The sequence below is a fragment of the Lynx rufus genome, unplaced genomic scaffold (assembly GCF_022079265.1).
Source record: "Lynx rufus isolate CCGP_SWC_20201006 ecotype Redwood Valley unplaced genomic scaffold, mLynRuf1.p SCAF_2, whole genome shotgun sequence".
NCBI classification, from domain to species: Eukaryota; Metazoa; Chordata; class Mammalia; order Carnivora; family Felidae; genus Lynx; species Lynx rufus.
Window position 1 is genome coordinate 16,550,717 of NW_025814834.1, and position 19,639 is coordinate 16,570,355.

Genomic DNA, 19,639 nt, shown 5'->3' on the forward strand with positions numbered 1-19,639 from the left:
GCAGATGCCCGGCGATTCAGTAGTCACTCGCTGCAGCTGACAGAAAAAGAACCCTGTAATACTGTGTTATCTTTCTTTACAACTATTATGCCAATGCAACGGTAGTGACTAACATAAACACAGAAAATTTACACTCCATTTAGTAGAAACCACGGCCTCAACATGAGCCTATGGTTTCTCCCTAACCAAATCCAGTCATTATTCCACAAATATTTGTTCGATGTGCCAACGTGAAGAAAACTGACTTAAAGTTTGGCTTGAAACTTTGCCCCCGTGACCAACCGGCTTCATCAGAGGTAACGATGAGCCGTGATAGATGCTAAACATTGAGTACAAGAAGCAGATGTTGGGAGCAGAGAGGACCGACGCTTACAAATAAACAGTGACTAATTAACCCTCGGTGATTTAGAGTAGGCCACCTGGCTAGTTTCAAGGTTATGAAATGGAGGCAGAGGGGGACGTAAAAGCATGAGTTCAACAACCTGAAAGAGCTAAGCACAGGATTTCATCGGGGGAGCCATCTTACGGTTGACAAACGACGCTTGGAAATGATGCAGAGACACCAGGGGCTGGCGCGTAAGCGTAAAAATGGTGCCATGAAGCTGTGCGTGTCGCTGTCTTGGCTTGTCTGCTGCGCAGGTAAACGATTACAGGTAATTAATTACCAGTCAGTAATTATTACCAATTAAAGGGTAATAATTACCAATCGGTCGACCACAGAAAGAGACCTGTCTTTGGAGTTTCAGAAGACAGCTGGCGGAAGGAGCCTTGAAGACCCCTTCGTAGAACTATCTCCCACCCACCTCCACGTTTATAGATAGAAACTGGGAGTCAGGACGTATTTGCCTAAAGTCACTCAGAATCCTTGTCTGTTTAATTCTTCTTTTAGAATCTGATAATACAGACCTACTACAACTTGGCACGAATGAAAAGGGGAAACGTCTGTGCGCAATGCCTCCGGCATAAATCCCATAAATATTTGTGGAAGTGTACTTATCCTGGATTTTCCCAGGGTTATATTTGGTAATCTTTTTGATAGATTATATTCAGGTATACAATTATATGACACAAATGGGATAAAGAAACAGGGGAAATGCATGGGGGAGTAGTTCTTTGCAAAGCTTCTAAAATTTCCAACTCAGATTCTGACCATGGAAATGTAAGAGAAACGCTGTGATTTTCCAAAAAAGGAGCCTAAAAAAAAAAAAAAAGAAAAGAAAATTGTAGTCATAACACTGAAAATGATAGAATGGGTCCTGCAGAAGTTTTTAACGATGCGGCCAATTAAAAACGCTCTCCCTAGTAAGTAGGAAAACTAGATACCATTTACCAATGTGGGTTGTTCGGGGCAGTATGGTAGCGGGTTAGGTTATCTTGTAGGAATGCCGGCGTCTGATATCCGCCCCAGAGAGAGAGATGAACCGCGGATCTAGTTCACTCATCTTACAAAATAATAATACAAATAATTACAAAATACAAATTAATACAAAATAATACATTAATTATAAAATAATTATAAAATAATACATTAATTATAAAATAATACATTAATTATAAAATAATTAATACAAAATAATACAAATAATTACAAAAATAATAATAAAGAAGGTATAGAAAAGCAAAGCCTCTTACCTCCAAAGCGAGATTAGGTCTGATTCCACATATTTTCTAAAGACCATGCCAACACCTTTCTTCCCGGATGTTAATACATTGATTTATGTTTTCCGGTTTTCAATCAGTTAGATGGACAGATTCATTCAGAAAAATGTAGAAGGATTAAGTCATGGATTGAAGGAATCGTTGAACGGGTGAAGGTTAGTGCTTACAGCCAAGTAATACTTACAGAGTAGCATTAACATTAGCTGACTTTCCAGTAGTTTTATTTAATGAACTGTTGACCAAGTGTATGTAATTAAGGATGGTCTAATGAAGATAGGCTGATCCAAGATTTGTTCTTTCTGATCTATTGCCTCTAGCTACTGAGAGGTGGAAAATACGAGTGAATGAATAACTGACAGTGGCAGCCTATCAGAAGACTTTCTAATGGAAAATTTCCCTCTGAACTTTAAATCAAAGTACATTTCATTGTGTATCACCAAACTTCACACCCGGGAATTGTATACACATATCATAAAGTGCATCATCATCTGGGTCCATGACAGTTGTGTCTCCACAAGCCAAGAGTTTTATAATAATTTTAAATTTGTGCATGTAGTTGGTTAGTATTTTTCTCTTTCAGAAACCTTTCCCTCTAATTACTCTTATCACCAGGAAGAAATAGAGCAAAGTGTTACATCAAATAAAGTGGTGAGATCCAATTCAATTAAGTACACATTAAGTAACGACTATGTACAAGGCCCTGTGCCAAATTTCCAAATGTACCAGGAATTTTGAGTCCGGTCGTTTTCATGGACTTTGTTTGTACAGCTCTTGGGATTCTGATCCTGGGAGTGTCCAAGTCTAGTCCAGCTTTCTCTCTTAAAATTCATCAAGAAAAAAGTAGCCCTGGGGCGCCTGGGTGGCTCAGTCGGTTGAGTGGCCGACTTCGGCTCAGGTCATGATCTCGCGGTTTGTGGGTTCGAGCCCCGCGTCAGGCTCTGTGCCGACAGCTCGGAGCCCGGAGCCTGCTTCGGATTCTGTGTCTCCCCCTCTCTCTGCCCTTCCACTTGTCATGCTCTGTCTCTGTCTCTGTCTCTCTCTCAAAAATGAATAAACATAAAAAATTTTAAAAAAGAAAGAAAGAAAGAACGAACGAACACACTGAGAAAAGTGTGTAGTGTATTCCAAGGATTCTGGGGGACCTGCAGGGAATCAAGGCAGCATCAGCAACCTGCTGCCCCAGTAGACAGGAGTGGTTGAAGGGCTTGGCAGACACACGTCACACTGAACTTGAATCTCTCTTTTACTGGGAAACAACAAAGTATAAAACAAAAAGTTTACACTCAAGATCCTGAGAAAACTTTTTAAGCCACTGCCCCTTCACCATCTAAATGTAATCCATATGTATGCTGTCTACGTGAGATAATTGTTCCAAACATTCTCCAGGAGACAATAACAGACGAAATATGGAACCATTAGTAACCCAAGATTGAAGCATCATGGTGCTAGGTGAGGTGGGATTGATGTGAATATAAAAGAAGAGAATAGAGAGGAATTTGACACTGACGGGAGAGCAGAGAAAAAGCAGAGTCTCTATTAAGAGTTTGGGACCAAGGTTATTTTAAGAGTCTCCCAGCTAGTTTCCTTTCTTTCTGTTTTACGCTCTCCAAGCCATCCTAGCTGTCGAGTTGTCCCTCTCTGAAACTATTTTTTAATTGTGTGTTATTTGCTGGCTTGACAACCTCCAACGGGTGCAGTGAACACACTTTCTCTACAACACCCCACGTGTGTCCTCATCACCAAACTTCTGCAAAGCTCACCTCTTCCCCAGGGCTCTTGGTCCATTTCTAGGCTACCCCAAGCCCACTTTAAAAGACTGCATAACCAAGGAACTGGATCCAGAACCAGGTTTAGTTACTCCCTGGCTTGTCCCTCAGCCCCACCCTTCTCATAACTCTAGTCCCCTCCACCCTCTCTACCTTGGCAGTTTTCACAACGAATCCTTGCACTGAAATCCCCAATTATACCCTCTTGCCATTTCCATTGATTATTAGCCTACAAGGGTTCAGTCCCAAAATCAGATGTTGCAAAGGCAAGTTTGACCTTCTAGTGCTTAGCTATTTTTGTAACCCTATCATAGGGTACATTGTCAACAAGTATGGAGATGTATTTGTTAGGAATCTCCTTCGGATGGCAAGCCCGGGTATATATGATAATTCGTAGGTGAATTACCTTACTGGGACAATCCAGTTCTGCTTCTTAAAAAAATACTATACACACACCTGAATCAACATGGCCAATCCCTGGCCAATAGGGTGTTGCTCCAAAGTAGGTGATTCATTGTCTATTAACCACTTACTTACTACTCCTTCGGAAATAGGAATTGTATCTACACTCAGCTTGGAACCACCAAGAATGGGGAAAAGGAAAGACAGATGCCGAAGGAACGGGTGTAATGTTCCTTAAGGCATAGACTCTTTAGCACTAGAACAAAACAGAGAGTCAGAAGACATAGTTTGTAGTAAGAGTAGAAAATAGAAACCCAAAAAGAGAAAACAATTTTTGTTAAAGGAGGATGATGAGACACTGTTACATACCAATTAGAATGACTAAGCACAAACAAACAAAAATACTAAAAAGAACAGATGCTGGTGAGGTTGAGGAACAACAGGAACTCTCCTATTGTGAGAAAATGCAAAATGGTACAGCCACCTTGGAAAGCGGCTTTTTAAAAAAAAGCCACTTAAAAAAAAAAAAGTGGTAAGAAGATGGGCGGAAAGCATATCTAACACAAACTACTCTTTGTTTAGAGCTCAAGTATAATTTTTATGAATAAAGATAACTTTATTTATCTGTGATAAAGTTAAAGATACACTTACCGTATCCATTGGCATCCCATTCTTAGGTATTTACCTAAGGGAAGTTAAAACTTAGGTTCACACAAGAACCTGCACGTGAGCAGAGCTATAGAGCTATAGAGCTCTATTCATCATCATCAAAACCTGGGAAAAACCCAAACGTCTTTCAATGGGTGAATAAATGATCCACGGTGCATCAAAATAATGGAAAACTAGTTGGCAATAAAACAGAACGACCTACTGCTTCATGAGGCTGGATCTCGATAGCATTATGCTACGTTAAAGGAGGCGATTTCAAAAGATTACGTGATTTGGATTACGGGAAAAGTCTCAAAAAAACAAAACTGTCATGGCAGAAGACAGATCAGAGGTTGCCAGGGAACAGAGATGGAGAAAGGAGTGATCAGTCAGGGACAGTAGGAGGGGATTTGGGGCTTGCTGGAACTGTCCGGTGTTTACATAAATCTATAGAGGTGTTAAAATTCATAGAATTCTACATCCAAGTCAACTTTACTGTATGTTGATTAAAAATTATTTATTTTATTTTATTATTTTTTTTTAAGCTTACTTATTTTGAGAGAGAGAGAGAGAGAGAGAGCCCAAGCTGAGGAGGGGCAGAGAGAAAGAGAGACGGAATCCCAAGCGAGCTCTGTGCGCATCAGCACAAAGCCCGATGTGGGGCTTGAACTCACAGACCATGAGATCACGACCTGAGCTGAGATCAAGAGTCAGATGCTTAACTGAGTCACCCAGGCGCCCCTAAAAATTAAAGCTTTAAAAAAGTGGTAAGAAGATGCACAGAAAAGAGTATCTGACACAATCCACTCTTTGTTTAAAACTCAAGTGTAATTTTTACAAAAGAAACCAGCGCAAAAGGGTTTTTTCGTAGCTGCACAAAGAAGCCACAGAAACTACTGAATGCCTACCAGATGAGCTAGCAGGAATTTACTGTTTTATTTGTCAAGTTTGAATAAAACCGGTTTTCTGATCTGCAGAACAGAGAATTACATGAGGAATTTATGTTTATATTATGATAGAAACCACAGAGAAGCCACATTTCCCCCCTTGCATATTTATTGCTTGAAAAAGAGGTTTTACGAAAATGTGGGCCTATAAAAAATATTTTCTGACAAAAGTTGAAAGTTTAAATCGGCATATTATCTTTAGAAATGACATTTGCTGATGAAGAACCATTGGCTTCCTTTAATAGGTGTCTCTCCCTACCTTTTATGACATTGAGCATGGTTGTCATGGACAGACACCAGAGCAAAGTGAGGCAAATTCTTTTTATTTTGCTTCTCTCTTTGGCTTTAGCCGTTCATGCCTATCATTCCCGAGAATTCATGGGCTTAATAAGCAATTAGGGGACAGTTTTGTTGCTTATATGATGAGATGGGATTTTCTGAACTAGGCATTTCAAATATTCATCAGTCTACATAATAAGGTAATTCCTTGATCATTTTTGTATGGCATCACCTTTTTTCTCTGTGTGTATGGATGTGCTTTTATAATTAGGCCACAGAGGTGCCTGGGTGGACTCAGTTGGAGAAACATCTGACTCTTGATTTCCGCTCTGGTGGTGATCTCACGGGATGTGAGATTGAGCCCCGCATTGGGCTTTGTGTTGACAGAGTGCTAAAAAGCTTGTGTCTCAAAAATAAATAAAAATAAACTTAAAAAACCATAATTAGGCTACAAATGTACCAGATCTTTATTTTAACTTAATACCAAGAGTCTGCGCTTTGTGATTTCTTTTTTTCTTAACACGGAGGAGTAATTTATTTACTAAAATAGCTTCATTTGTTGTTTATTTAGCAACCTAATGCTCTCGTACAGAGCTGGCATTTCGGTTCTAAGGCTGTGCTCTCATTTTCTGAAATCTGTTGTTGCTTCTGTATTCATGCGTCACTTCTAAAAACAGGTACCATTGTTATGAACACGATGTTAACAAAACAAAGATATCTGTGGAAGCATGTAAAGACCTAGGATGGGAGGCAACCAACTAGGGCCCGTGGGCTGGCTGCCTGTTTGTGTCAATAAAGTTTTATTGGAACAGAGCCACACCTATTTGTTTATATATTATCATTGTATAATTCATGGTACAATGGCAGAGTTGAGTGGAGACCATATGGCACACAAAGCCAAAAATATTTACCAATCTGTTTTTTTTTGTTTTTTTTTTTTTTTTACAGAAAAATGTGTGTGGTGCCCCAGACAGAACATTTATCTCAGCCAGTGCTTCATTGATGTTATGACAAATTTGATCTAAAACACTGAACAATCTCAAGTTATATTTAAATGAAACCCCGGCTTATCGTTTTTGAAAACACCTTGGGAGGGCATTAAATGGAATTTGAAATGAAGCGATGGACAAATCCACTGAGATAGTGCTTATCAACGCCCGAATGTGGAAAAGGCAGGGCTGAGTCCCCACAATGAAATCCACAGGTAGTACTCACAAAACTGTTAAACATCGACGCTCCCTGCTATGCCCAGCCTTGCTGAAGTGATGGGAAAAGCATAACTAGAAGAATGAGCATTGAGTACTGAGGGTCCTAGGTACCACCTAATCCGGAAGATACATAGATTTTTTAAATCTTAAATCCTAGTTTATCTTTAAAAGCAAAACACAACCTTCTATCTCGGAGGCGTGAATTGGAGACTATTAACGAAAGGGATTTCGGGCCTTTAAAATAGCCACTCAGAGTTAAGTCTTCAGGATTTCCTTTGTTGAGTGGATTTGTCTAATAGGCAACAGGAAAAAAAAAAAACCAACAAAAAAACAAACAAAAACAAAAACAATACAAATGGAACCAGTTTACTCACCCTTCTCTATTTGGGATTATGAATGCCTTACATTGACTTTAATATCCAGTTTTCATTGGTTATAAAACCTCACCTGATTGATGTTGAGAGATATAGCATATTTAAGCGTCTCGTTCCCTTAATATTTCTGAGGTTTCCTAAGTTTGCCCGTAAAGTCTGTACATCAACCCTGGGCATTGTTGCCCCAGCAAGCTGCAATATTCAGCCCCAGTTCCCTGCACCCCAACATGGACGATGCTATGAATTTGTCTCACTGAGGCAAGACTTACCTCTCTCTCATCCCATTGTTCTATGGGACGTTTGGGAGACCCATCTCTGCTATTTGTGGGTGGGTACCAGCCAGAGAATCTTCCTCCAGCCCCCATCCCAGGTAGCTGCCTGGGTGACTGAGCCAGGCCGGGCTCTCAGACCACCTGCACACTGTATCGAGAACATTTCTTTGTTTTCTTCCCATGATCCTCAGGCCTTCGTGTTGTATCCGGCAGATGTATCCCCTCCTGCCCTTGCATTGAGGTTACTCCTGGGGCCTCTCTTTTGTTTCCTATAATCTGGTCCCGGTCAGGGTTATTCTATGAACTCAGAGATGCCTGTTTGAATCTGTCATGAGAACAGATGTAGCCTTACAGAACATAGACATAGGAAAAAACTTCCGATATTTGGAGTGCTTGGTGTTCACGATCTGAGATGTTGGAAAAATTAATGTAAAATTTTCTTCCCCTTCCCTCAGTTTTCACTGGGCTATTGTCCCGATAGAGCACTGGTCACTCGTGTATTGAAAAATGTAAATTTATATTCATAAATATATATCAGAAATCTTTAAATGTATAAGACTTATCCCATGAATCAATTGCCTGTCAAAGGACAACTATAAGGTTGATAGTCTATCTGCTATATTCTGTTATACTATTTCATCCTTAATTGGTTTTTTTCTCATTCTTAATTGTTTTTTGATGGCTTTTCTTCCCATCACTGACACACATCGCCCTCTTTCTCTTTTTCTTCCTTTTCTCTGGCTCTTTCCATCTGCCTCTCCTTCCTTTTCCTCACTTGTCTCTCCTGCATAGCTTTGTGCCTGAAACTAGGTCATGCGACTGTCAAGATGTCAGCTGCAAATTTAGTTCTCAATTCCCTGTCTTTAAACCGCTTTATACTTTGGGGATGATTTGCTCTTCTTTGTGGTGAGATGGAACAATCTGAATACCCTTTGCACATGAGTCTTTCTTTGTCTCTACCTGCTTACATGGCTTCTTATCAGTCGTTAAGAACTGCTTACGTTGGTATTACACCGGCTTGCATTGGTATTCACACATAACAAGATCTGGGTTGGCTTGAAAACCTCCAGGTTTTGATATATATATTTTTTAAAGACGGAGAGAAAAGCACCTTACGAAAGGAACATGAAGTTAATTTTTGTCACCGCATTTATGAAATCGTTCCACTAACCAAATAGAGCCTACTTCTTACAAATGCAATTATGGTTATGCCTCATTGAGGGAAAAGATTTTTAAATATTAAAAATAAAATGAGCCACAGAAAACTCAAACGTCCTCCCCTAGGAACAAATAGTAAAATCTGGTGTTCATTAAAATACTTGAATGTTAATGGAAGAGAAAAATGTAAGCCCCGTGTCTCTATTTCTTTGGACCAAGACAGTGTGGTTTCTCAGTTTTCTCAAGGCCTGGCCAATTTAGGATATGGTGAGACTCTTTGGAGACAGGAAATGTGAGGTTGGATGAAGAGTAAAAATGGGTGAAATGGCTTGGGGTTTTCTTGCAAGGTACATCTCCTTGACCTTCCCCATGAGAGGTACTATCAGGCACAAGGAGCCAAAAACTCTTGCTTGTTTCCCCTCTGTGGCTGGAGATCTCACTGCCACCAAAGTGAGGGAAAAGGTCTACAAAAACAAGCAAACAAAAAGACAAAACAAGACAAGACCAAATGCGGAGACTTTAGAGGATCCATGGTTCTCAAAAGGTAGACAAGGAAGACATTATAAAATAAGTCAAGAGCATCATAAAGAAAGTGACCCTTCTTCTCTCCACCCCCCGACATCTTTCCCAGTTCTGTTGTGTTCTCGCTCTCACTTCCAGCTAGACCCTCAGCCAGAGCAGGACAGTCCAGAGATATTTGCTGGATGTTTTTTCCCACTTCAATTGGCCATAACATTTCACCAATGAGAGTCGTTTTTGCTACAGGGTTCCCTCCTTTTATACATCTTGATTTTATTTTGGATGCAGATGACTCCTGGAAGATCAAAAGTATGTCAGCTGTTAACTTCTCCAGAAGAAACTGACTCAGATTGCCTCCCCAGAAGTCCTAGATAAGACCAGCTGTGCTAAAGAAATGAGACCACCAGCCGGAGGGGCTTTGTTGGAGAGGACTCTGGTGGAGGGAGACAAGGGAGGACAGCAGGATCTAAGTAGGTAACAGAATCTAGGGTTAGGGCAGCTTGCTGGCTCTGGGTATCTAGAGGGGTCTAGAGAGAGAGAGAGAGGAAAAAAAAAAAAAAAGGCAGGTGGGAAGCTGTCAATGTCAGGTTTGGATGGGTTATTTGACGTGTTTGCCCCTGGCCATGAAAAGGAGGAAAATTCCCAGCCTGATGGTCTGAAGGAAAAAAAAAAAAACTGGAAGACTTTTATGAAAGGCAGTCAGCATCCGTCCAAATTTCTGACTTGCTCATTAGGTGTGAGCCAATGATCACTTCATTTTGTGTTTGTTGAAGTATTTGTTGCCAGTTCTCTACCCTTTTAAATTGATGTATGTGTGTGCAGCCTCTGGCACATATTATGTGCTAAGTAAACGAGAAGCATCATTATTAATAGTACACATTTTTTTAAAAAATCAGAAATGATCTCTTATTAATGTATATAAAAAGTAATGATTATTTTTTTGAGTACGGAGCATATGAGGAGAGTATCCAATCTCAAGAATTAATTGGGAGATAAGATATACATAAGTAAGATGACTACTCTTTTTTAATGTTAATTTATTTTTGAGAGAGAGAGAGAGAGCTCCGAGCACAAGCGAGGGAGGGGCAGAGAGAGAGGGAGACACAGAATCAGAAAAAGGCTCCAGGCACAGATCCCCACACAGACTCAAACTCATGAACTGTGAGATCATGACCTGAGCCAAATTCAAACGCTTATCAACTGAGCCACCCAGGCGCCCCTTGATTACTCTTTTGTTATAGAAATAGCAATAGACAGAAATATAGCTGTTAATAATACAAGTTTTCCAAAAAGGGAGTCATCCTAAACTGAGATGTTCTATTCTCTCTCTCTTTTTAAATTTTATGAAATACATACTGGAGATAGTTCAATGTCGTTAAATAGACATACATTACTTTTAATGGCTGAAACATTTTGTTTTATAAAGTTACACATTTAATAAATCAATTTTTGATATATTCTTAGGACATTTCTAGTTTTTTTTTTTAATTAGTTATAAACATGCTGTAATAAACTTCTAAGTTCTATATTTTTGATCTAAAGACCTGGTAATGGGCAAGAATTTTACAAATATTATGCCAAAGGCCAAATCATGAAGAGAAAGTCTAAATTTCTTTACCAAAACCAATAAACAAACAAACAGAATCATACTACTGAAAAAAGGATGGAAACAGACTCAATCTTGTATAGAAATTTAAAAGATAAATGACAGACTGGAACTGTTTCAACATAAGTAGTGAAAGTCTATATCCTCAATGTACAGGGAACATTCATGAAGCACAAATAGGACCATCCTAATGGAAATACAGGAAAAGGCAGGTAGTAAAAAATCAAGTGGCCAATGATGAGATGCCTTCTTTTTGCCAAAGATCAAACTGATTGTTATTCTAAAAATAATTTTTAGGGTCACTGAAGGGAAATGAATGCTTTTAACACGTTGCCCTTTTGTCTTTCTACAGGTTTTCCATATGATTGCAGCTCTCTTCGTCTTTAAACATCACCTACATTCCAACTACTCCCAATTATGTACATATTTTCTCGGGCTTCAGATTCATACACACCCCTCCCTACTTGAGTTCTTCACTTCATTATCTGAAAAACACCTCAAAATTTACATATCCACAGAGCCCTTTTAATTGTCTTTTCAGGCCTGGTCCTTTCCCGGTCTTTATTCATCCCCGTCTCAGAGTAGAATTATTCTTGATCCCTTCCTTTTTCCTCTCCACCCTCAGTATTACCAAGTGCTCTCAGCACCCGCTCCAAGTACATCTTTAGTCCAACCACTCCTCTCCAGTCCCATCAGGACAGGATGGCTGTCATCCAACTCACCATCCACTCCTTCCTGAATTACAGCAGGAGTTTCCTAATTGCTCCTTTCAACTTTTTCTCCCCCTCCCCACTGATTTTCCACTTTTCAAATGGTAATAGATACTTTTCAAATGTAAATAGATCACTCTTCTTCCGAGCTCGAAACTCATGAATGGCTTTTCATGACTTTTCTATGAAGTTCAAACACACGGTGCCCAGAAACGCACACAGTAGGCACACATTGTGTACGTACATACAGATATATGGAATGATTAGTAAGGTCCTCTGCGGTGTGACCACTACCCATTGCTGGAAACTTACTTTGGGGCAATCTTTTGCCTTCTGCCTCTCTCCCCTTCCACCTTCCCTCAGGGTCTTTGAATGTGCCAAGTTCTTGCCTGGGTCAGGAACATGGGACCTACGGTTCCCCTCTTCCTGGAATGCTCTTGCCCCACTTTCCCAGGGCCGCCTCCTCCTTGTCATTTAGGACACAGGCTATGGGCACTACCTCCTTGTGAGTCTTTTCCTGAATACCTTGTCTAAAGTAGACTCACCCCGTGGTTCTCTCTCATCCTGCCCCGCATTGTTTTCCTCCACGTGACTTCTCAGAGTTGGTATTTTTGTGTCTAATTGTGACGTGATTTGATCACGAGGCCTTCAGGCAGTGATCACTACCGTATTTGGTTCACGACTGCGTTTTTCATGCTTCCGTAATAGTTCAGATTATAAGCCAAGAAAGAAGGAGGGACAGACTCTGGGGGAAGAGGGCAGAGTAGGAGGACCCTAAGTGTACCTTGCCTCACGGATACAACTAGACAACGTTCCCATCGGTGGTAAATAACGCGGAAAATGGCCCAAAGACTGGCAGGGCAGACTGTCCACAACGAAATGTAGAAGAGAGGCCACATGGAAGAGGGTAGGAAGGGCAGAGATGCAGTAGAAAACCAAACCCCTTGGGGCTGGCTGCTGGAGGGAGGGAGCCACAGGGGCAGAAGGGAGAGAAACAGACTATGACACCAGGGGACCTGCCCAGGAAAGACAAATCTCCATAGTATTTGGGTTTGAAAGCCGGAGCTCTAAATGTCGTGAGTTCTTACAACAAGTAGGACTTACAATCTGGAACTTTAAAAATCACTCACCTTGGCACTGAGGGAGCTGGGACGGCAGGAGGAAACTGAGCACCTCCCACCCCCACTTAAAGAGACAGCACAACAAACATCCCCTCAGATACACAGCATAGCAGCAGCAGTTTGCAGAGCACCTGGGGGGGGGGGCATAGGGGAGGGAGATTGGTCTACTCATCTCAGAGCATGTACTGGAGGGGCAGGGATCCTTGGGAGACTTCTCCAAAAACGAGGCAGCTGGCTTTTTCCTCTTCTACCCTGCCAGTCCAAACACAGAGAACCAGGGCAGTGCTCACACTCCCTGCCTCACTTCCTAACAATATGCCCCGCCCTCGGAGCTCCCCTTCAGACACACCCCCTCCAGCCAGGCCCTCTTCCAGGTCCCCTCCCACAGCCGATGGTCACAAACCTACATAGACACTGCCAGCCCCACCCCTAAGGGGAGTCTTACTCCAAAGTGACTCCCGCCCCGGGGAGAGGGGAAGGTAACCACACACACCAGTCTGACTACAAGCTCAGCAGTGGGCTGGGGGCAGACAGCTGGTCTGACCGCAGGCCCCACCCATCAACAAAACCTTCTCAGGGACACGCCTTGCAGTTTGGTGCTGCTTCGTCTCTGGCAAATGGCTGGTCTGGCACGATTCAAGCCCAAGGTGGCCCCCCGACTGGCCCACTAACGACACAGGGGCCAAACCCCGCCCACCGCAGGCAGAGAGGAAAACAGCAGCTCGGCCAACCACAGTAGGCCGCGCACAACACGCGCAGGAGACACCCTGGAAGGGCCAGCTTCTGGCGAGCAGGGGACACTGCACGGCAGGGCGTTACAGGGCCTCTCCTTCATAAGGCCACTACTTTCAAGAGCAGGAGACACAACTGACTTTCCTAACGCAGAAACAGGCACAGAGTGTGAGGCACAAGGAGGAGAGGGAAGGAGCCGTCTCAAATGAAAGAACAGGACGAAATCACAGCAAGAAACCTAAGTGAAATGGAGACAAGTAATAGGCCTGCGGGAGAATTTAAGGCAGTGATTATAAAGATAGTCACAACACTTGAGAAAAGGGTGGAGGACCTCAGTGAGACCCTTTCCAAAGAGAGAGAAGACATTAAAAAAAAAAAAAAAACAGTCAGAGATAAAGTACGTAATAAATCAAATTAAAAATACACCGGATAAAATGAATAGCAGACCAGAAGAAGTGGAAGAAAAGATCATTAATCTGGAGGACACAGTAATGGAAAGCAATCAAGCTGAACAGGTGAGAGAAAAAATAATGCCAAATGAAACACAGACTTGGGGAACTGAGTGACACTGTTAAACATAATACCATTTGCATTACAGGGATCCCAGAGAGGAGAAGAGAGAGAAAAGGGGGCAGAATATTTATTTGAAGAAATAATAGCTGAAAACTCCCCAAATCTGGGGAAGGAGACAGAAATCTACAAACAGGAGGCACAGAGAGCCGTCCCGAAAAATTAACCCAAGGAGATCCACACCAAGGCACATAGTAATTAACATGGCAAAAAGTAGAGATAGAGAATTTCAAAAGCAACAAGAGAAAAGAAACCAGTTTCACACAAGGAAAATCCCATAAAGCAATCAGCTGCTTTATCAGCAGAATCTTTGCAGGCCAGAAGGGAGGGGCATAATATATTCAAAGTACTGAAAGGAAAAAACCTGCAGCAAAGAATATTCAGCAAGGGTATCATTCAGAATAGAAGGAGAGATAAAGAATTTCCTAGACAGATAAAAGTTAAAGGAATTCGTGGTCACTACACCAGCCCTATAAGAAATGTTAAAGGACTCTTTGAGTGGAAAGGAAAGCCTATGAGTAGGAGTAAGAAAAATATGGAGCGTAAAAACAGTGAAAATAAGTGTACATATAAAAATCAGTCAAGAGGCTCATAAAATGAAAGGATGTAAAGCATAACATCCTATATCTAAAACATGGAGGGGGGAGAGGATGAAAGAATGGGTTCAAACTTAAGCAATCATCAAACTAATATAGACTGATATATACAGAAGATGCTATATACAAGCTGAATGCTAATCACAAATCAAAAACCAGTAACAGGTATGCAAAACATAAAGAGTAGGCAATCTAAATATATCACTAAGACACCCAAATAATCCATGAAAGAGAGCAAGAGAAGAAAGGATCAGAGTGAAACTACAAAACAACCACAGAACAAGTAACAAAATGGCAATAATATATATCTACTTTGAATGTATATAGACTAAATTCTGCAATCAAAAGACATAGGGTGATGGAAGGGATAAAAGAGAAGGCCCATCTATGTGCTGTCTACAAGAAACTCATTTCAGGCCTAAAGACACCTGTAGATTGAAAGTGAGAGGAGAGAAACATTTATCATGCAAAGAGATGTCAAAAGACAACCAAGCCAACAATACTTGTATCAGACAAAATAGACTTAAAAAAAAAAAAGACTACAGCAAGAGACAAAGAAAGACACTATACAGTGATAAAGGGGGCAATCCAACAAGAAGATGTAACAATTGTAAATATTTGTGCACCTAATGTGGAGACACCCAACTACATGAAGCAGCTAATAACACACATAAAGGAAGTAATCAATAATAGTGCAATGATAGTAGGGGACTTGAATACCCCACTTACATTACTGGATAAATCGTCCAAGTGGGAAATCAATAAGGAAACAGTCACTTTGAATGAGACATCGCACCCGATAAATCTAACAGATACGCTCAGAACGTTCCATCCTACAACATCAGAACACATATTCTTTTCATGTGCACATGGAACATTCTCCAGAATAGATCACATATTGGGCCACAAAACAAGTCTTACTAAATTCAAAAAGATTGAGGTCATACCATATATCTTTTCTGACCACAATACGGTGAAACTAAAAATCAACCACGAGAAAAAAATCTGAAAAGAGCACAAATACATGGAGGTGAAATCACATGTTACTAAATGGCATGGGATGGATCCACCAAGAAATCAAAGAGGAAATAAAAAATGCATGGAGACAAATGAAAATGATAACACAATGGTCCAGCATCTTTAGGATGTAGCAAGACTGGTTCAAAGAGGGAAGTATATAGCAATACAAGCCTACATAAAAAGTCAAGAAAAATCTCAAATAAACAACCTAACTTTCCATGTAAAGGATCTAGAAAAAGAAAAACAAACCAAACCCAAGTCCAGGAGAAGAAAGGAAATAATAAAAGTTTAGAGCAGAAATAAACAGAATAGAAACAAACAAACAGAAAACCCCAATAGATCGATGAAACCAGGAGCTAGTTCTTTGAAAAGATCGACAAAATTGATAAGCCTTTAGCCAGATTCATGAGAGAGAGAGAGAACTTGAATAAACAAAGTCAGAAATGAAAGAGGAGAAATAACAGCTGCTACCACAGAAATACAAAGGATTGTAAGAGAATATTATGAAAAATTATATGCCAACAAATTGGACAACCTAGAAGAAATGGATAAATTCCTGGAAACATATAACTTCCCAAAACTGAATCAGGAAGAAATTGAAAATTTAAACAGACAGAGTAGCAGCAATGAAATTGAATCAGTAATCAAAAAACTCCCAACAAACAAAAGTCCAAGAACAGATGGCTTCACAGGTGAATTCTACCTAACATTTAAAGAAGAGTTAATACCTATTCTTTTCAAACTATTCCAAAAAAATAAAAGAGGAAGGAAAGCTTCCAAATTCATTCTATGAGGCCAAAATTATCTTTATACCTAAACAAGATAAAGACACTACAAAAAAAAAAGAAAAAAAAGAGAACTACAGGTGAATATCCCTGATAAACATAGTTGCGAAAATCCTCAATAAAAGACTAGCAAACAGAATCAATAATACATTAAAGAAATCACTTGGCACAATCAAGTGTAATTTATTTTGGGGATCCAAGAGTGGTTCAATATTCACAAATAATTCATGTGACACATCACATCAACAAAAGGAAGGATAAAAACTATATGATCATTTCAATAAATGCAGAAAAAGCATTTGACAAAGTACAACATCATGCATGATAAAAAAAAAAAAAACAAACCCTCAGGGGCGCCTGGGTGGCACAGTCGGTTAAGCGTCCGACTTCAGCCAGGTCATGATCTCGCGGTCCATGAGTTTGAGCCCCGCGTCGGGCTCTGGGCTGATGGCTCAGAGCCTGGAGCCTGTTTCCGTTTCTGTGTCTCCCTCTCTCTCTGCCCCTCGCCCGTTCATGCTCTCTGTCTCTCTCTGTCCCAAAAATAAATGTTGAAAAAAAAAACAAAAAAAAACAAAAAAAAAACCTCAACAAAGTAGGTTTAGAGGGGGCGTATCTTAATATAATAAAGTCCATTTATGAAAAACCTACAGCTAACATCATCCTCAATGGTAAAAAACTGAGAGCTTTTCTCCTAAGGTCAGGAACAAGACAGGGATGTCCACTGTAACCACTTTTATTCAACATAGTACTAGAAGTCCTGACCATAGTAACCAGACAAGAAAAAGAAATAAAAGGCATCCAAATTGGTAGGAAAAAGCAAAACTTCCACTATTTGGAGAAGACATGCTATTGTATACAGAAAACCCTAAAGACTCCACCAAAAGGCTACTATAACTGACAGATGAATTCAGTAAGATTGCAGAATACACAATCAATATAAGAAATCCATTGCATTTCTACATACTAATAGGGAAGCAGCAGAAAGAGAAATTAAGAAAACAGTCCCATATAGAATTGCGCCCAAAATAATAAAATGCCTCGGAATAAACTTAACCAAGGAGGTGAAAGATCTGAAGGCTGAAAACTATAAAACAGTGATGGGAGAAAGTAAAGATGATACAAACAAATGGCAAGAGACTCCATGCTCATGGATTGGAAGAAGCAATATTGTTAAAATGCCCATGCTACCCAAAGCATTGAATCTACAGATTTAATTCAATCCTTATCAAAGTACCAACAGCATATTTTACAGAACTAGAACAACAACAACAACAACAAAACCCTTAAAATCCATATGGAACCATAAAAGACCCCCAATAGCCAGAGCAATCTTGAAAAAGAAAAACAAAACTGGAGGTATCACAATCCCAGATTTCAAGTTCTATTACAAAGTTGTAGTTATCAAAATAGTATGGTACTGGCACAAAAATAGACACCTAGATCAACAGAACAGAATACAGAGCCCAGAGATAAACCCATGATTATATGGTCAATCAATCTTTGACAAAGGAGGCAAGAATATGCAGTGGGAGAAAGACAGTCTCTTCAACAAATGGTGTTGGGAAAACTGGGCAACTACATGCAGAAGAATGAAATTGGACCACTGTCTTACACCATACAGAAAAAGAAACTCAAAATGGATTAAAGACATAAATATGAGACCTGAAACGATAAAAGTCCTAGAAAAGGGAGACAAAAGAAAAAATAAACTATTAAGACTACACTCAAAAAAAAAAAAAAAAAGGTTCTGCACGCAAAGGTAACAATCAACAAAACAGAGATAATTTTATTGAATGGGAGAAGATATTTGAAAATGATATAGCCGATAAAGGGCCAGTATTCAGAATATATAAAGAACTTACAGGGGCACCTAGGTGGCTCAGTCAGTTGAGCGTCCAACTGTTGATTTTGGCTCAGGTCAATGATCCTAGGGTCATGGGATTGAGCCTTGCACTGGGCTCTGTGCTGCTTAGGATTCTCTCTCTCTCTCTTTCTCTCTCTCTCTGCCCCTCTCCCCAACTCATGTGCTCTCTCTCTGTCTGTCTCTAAAATTAAAAAAAAAAAAAAAAGAACTTATACAACTCAACACTAAAAAAAACCAAAAAACAAATAATGCAATTAAAAATGTGTAGAAGACATGAATAGGCATTTCTCCAAAGACCTACAGATGGCCCACAGACACATGAAAAATTGCTCAACATTACTTATCATCAGGAAAAGGCAAATAAAAACCACAATGAGATATTAGTTCACACCTGTCAGAATGGCTAACATAAAAACACGGGAAAGAAACAAGTGTTGATGAGGATGTGGAGGAAAAAAGCACTGTTGGTGGGAATGCAAACTGGTGCAGCCACTCTGGAAAACAGTATGGAGGTTCCTCAAAAAATTAAAAATAGAACTACCCTACGACCCAGCAATTGCACTACTAGGTATTTATCCGAAGAATATGAAAACACTAATTCAAATAGATATATGCACTCCTATGTTTATTGCAACATTACTTACAAAAGCCAAAATATCGAAGCACCCAACTGTCCACTGAGAGATGAATGATAAGGAAGTGTGTACGTGTGTGTGACCGAATATTAATTGGCCATAAAAAAGAATGAAATCTTGTCATTTGTAACAACATGGGTGGAGTTAGAGAGTATAATGCTAAGTAAACTAAGTCAGAGAAAGACAAATACCATATGATTCTACTCATATGTGGAATTTAAGATATAAAACAAATGAACAAAGAAAAGAATAGAGATAAACAAAAAAATAGACTCTTAACCGTGGAGACTCTTAACTGGTGGTCACCGGAGGGGAGGGGGGTGGGGGGGCAGGGGTGAAATAGGTGAAAGGGATTAAGAGTACACTTATCCCTGGGGCGCCTGGGTGGCTCAGTCGATTAAGCGTCCAACTTCGGCTCAGGTCATGATCTCAAGGTCTGTGAGTTCGAGCACCACATCAGGCTCTGTGCTGACAGCTCAGAGCCTGGAGCCTGTTTCAGATTTTGTGTCTCTCTCTCTCTCTGACCCTCCCCCATTCATGCTCTGTCTCTCTCTGTCTCAAAAATAAATAAACATTAAAAAAAAAAAAAAGAGTACACTTATCCCCACCAGCACTGAGTATCATATAGGAGTGTTGAATCACTATATTGCACGCCTGGAATTCACATAACACTGCGTGGTAACTATACTGGATTTAAAATCAAATTTAAAAATAGAATAAAAAAAAAGAAAGAAGGACCCAAATCATACAAGCTATCCAGTTTGCTGG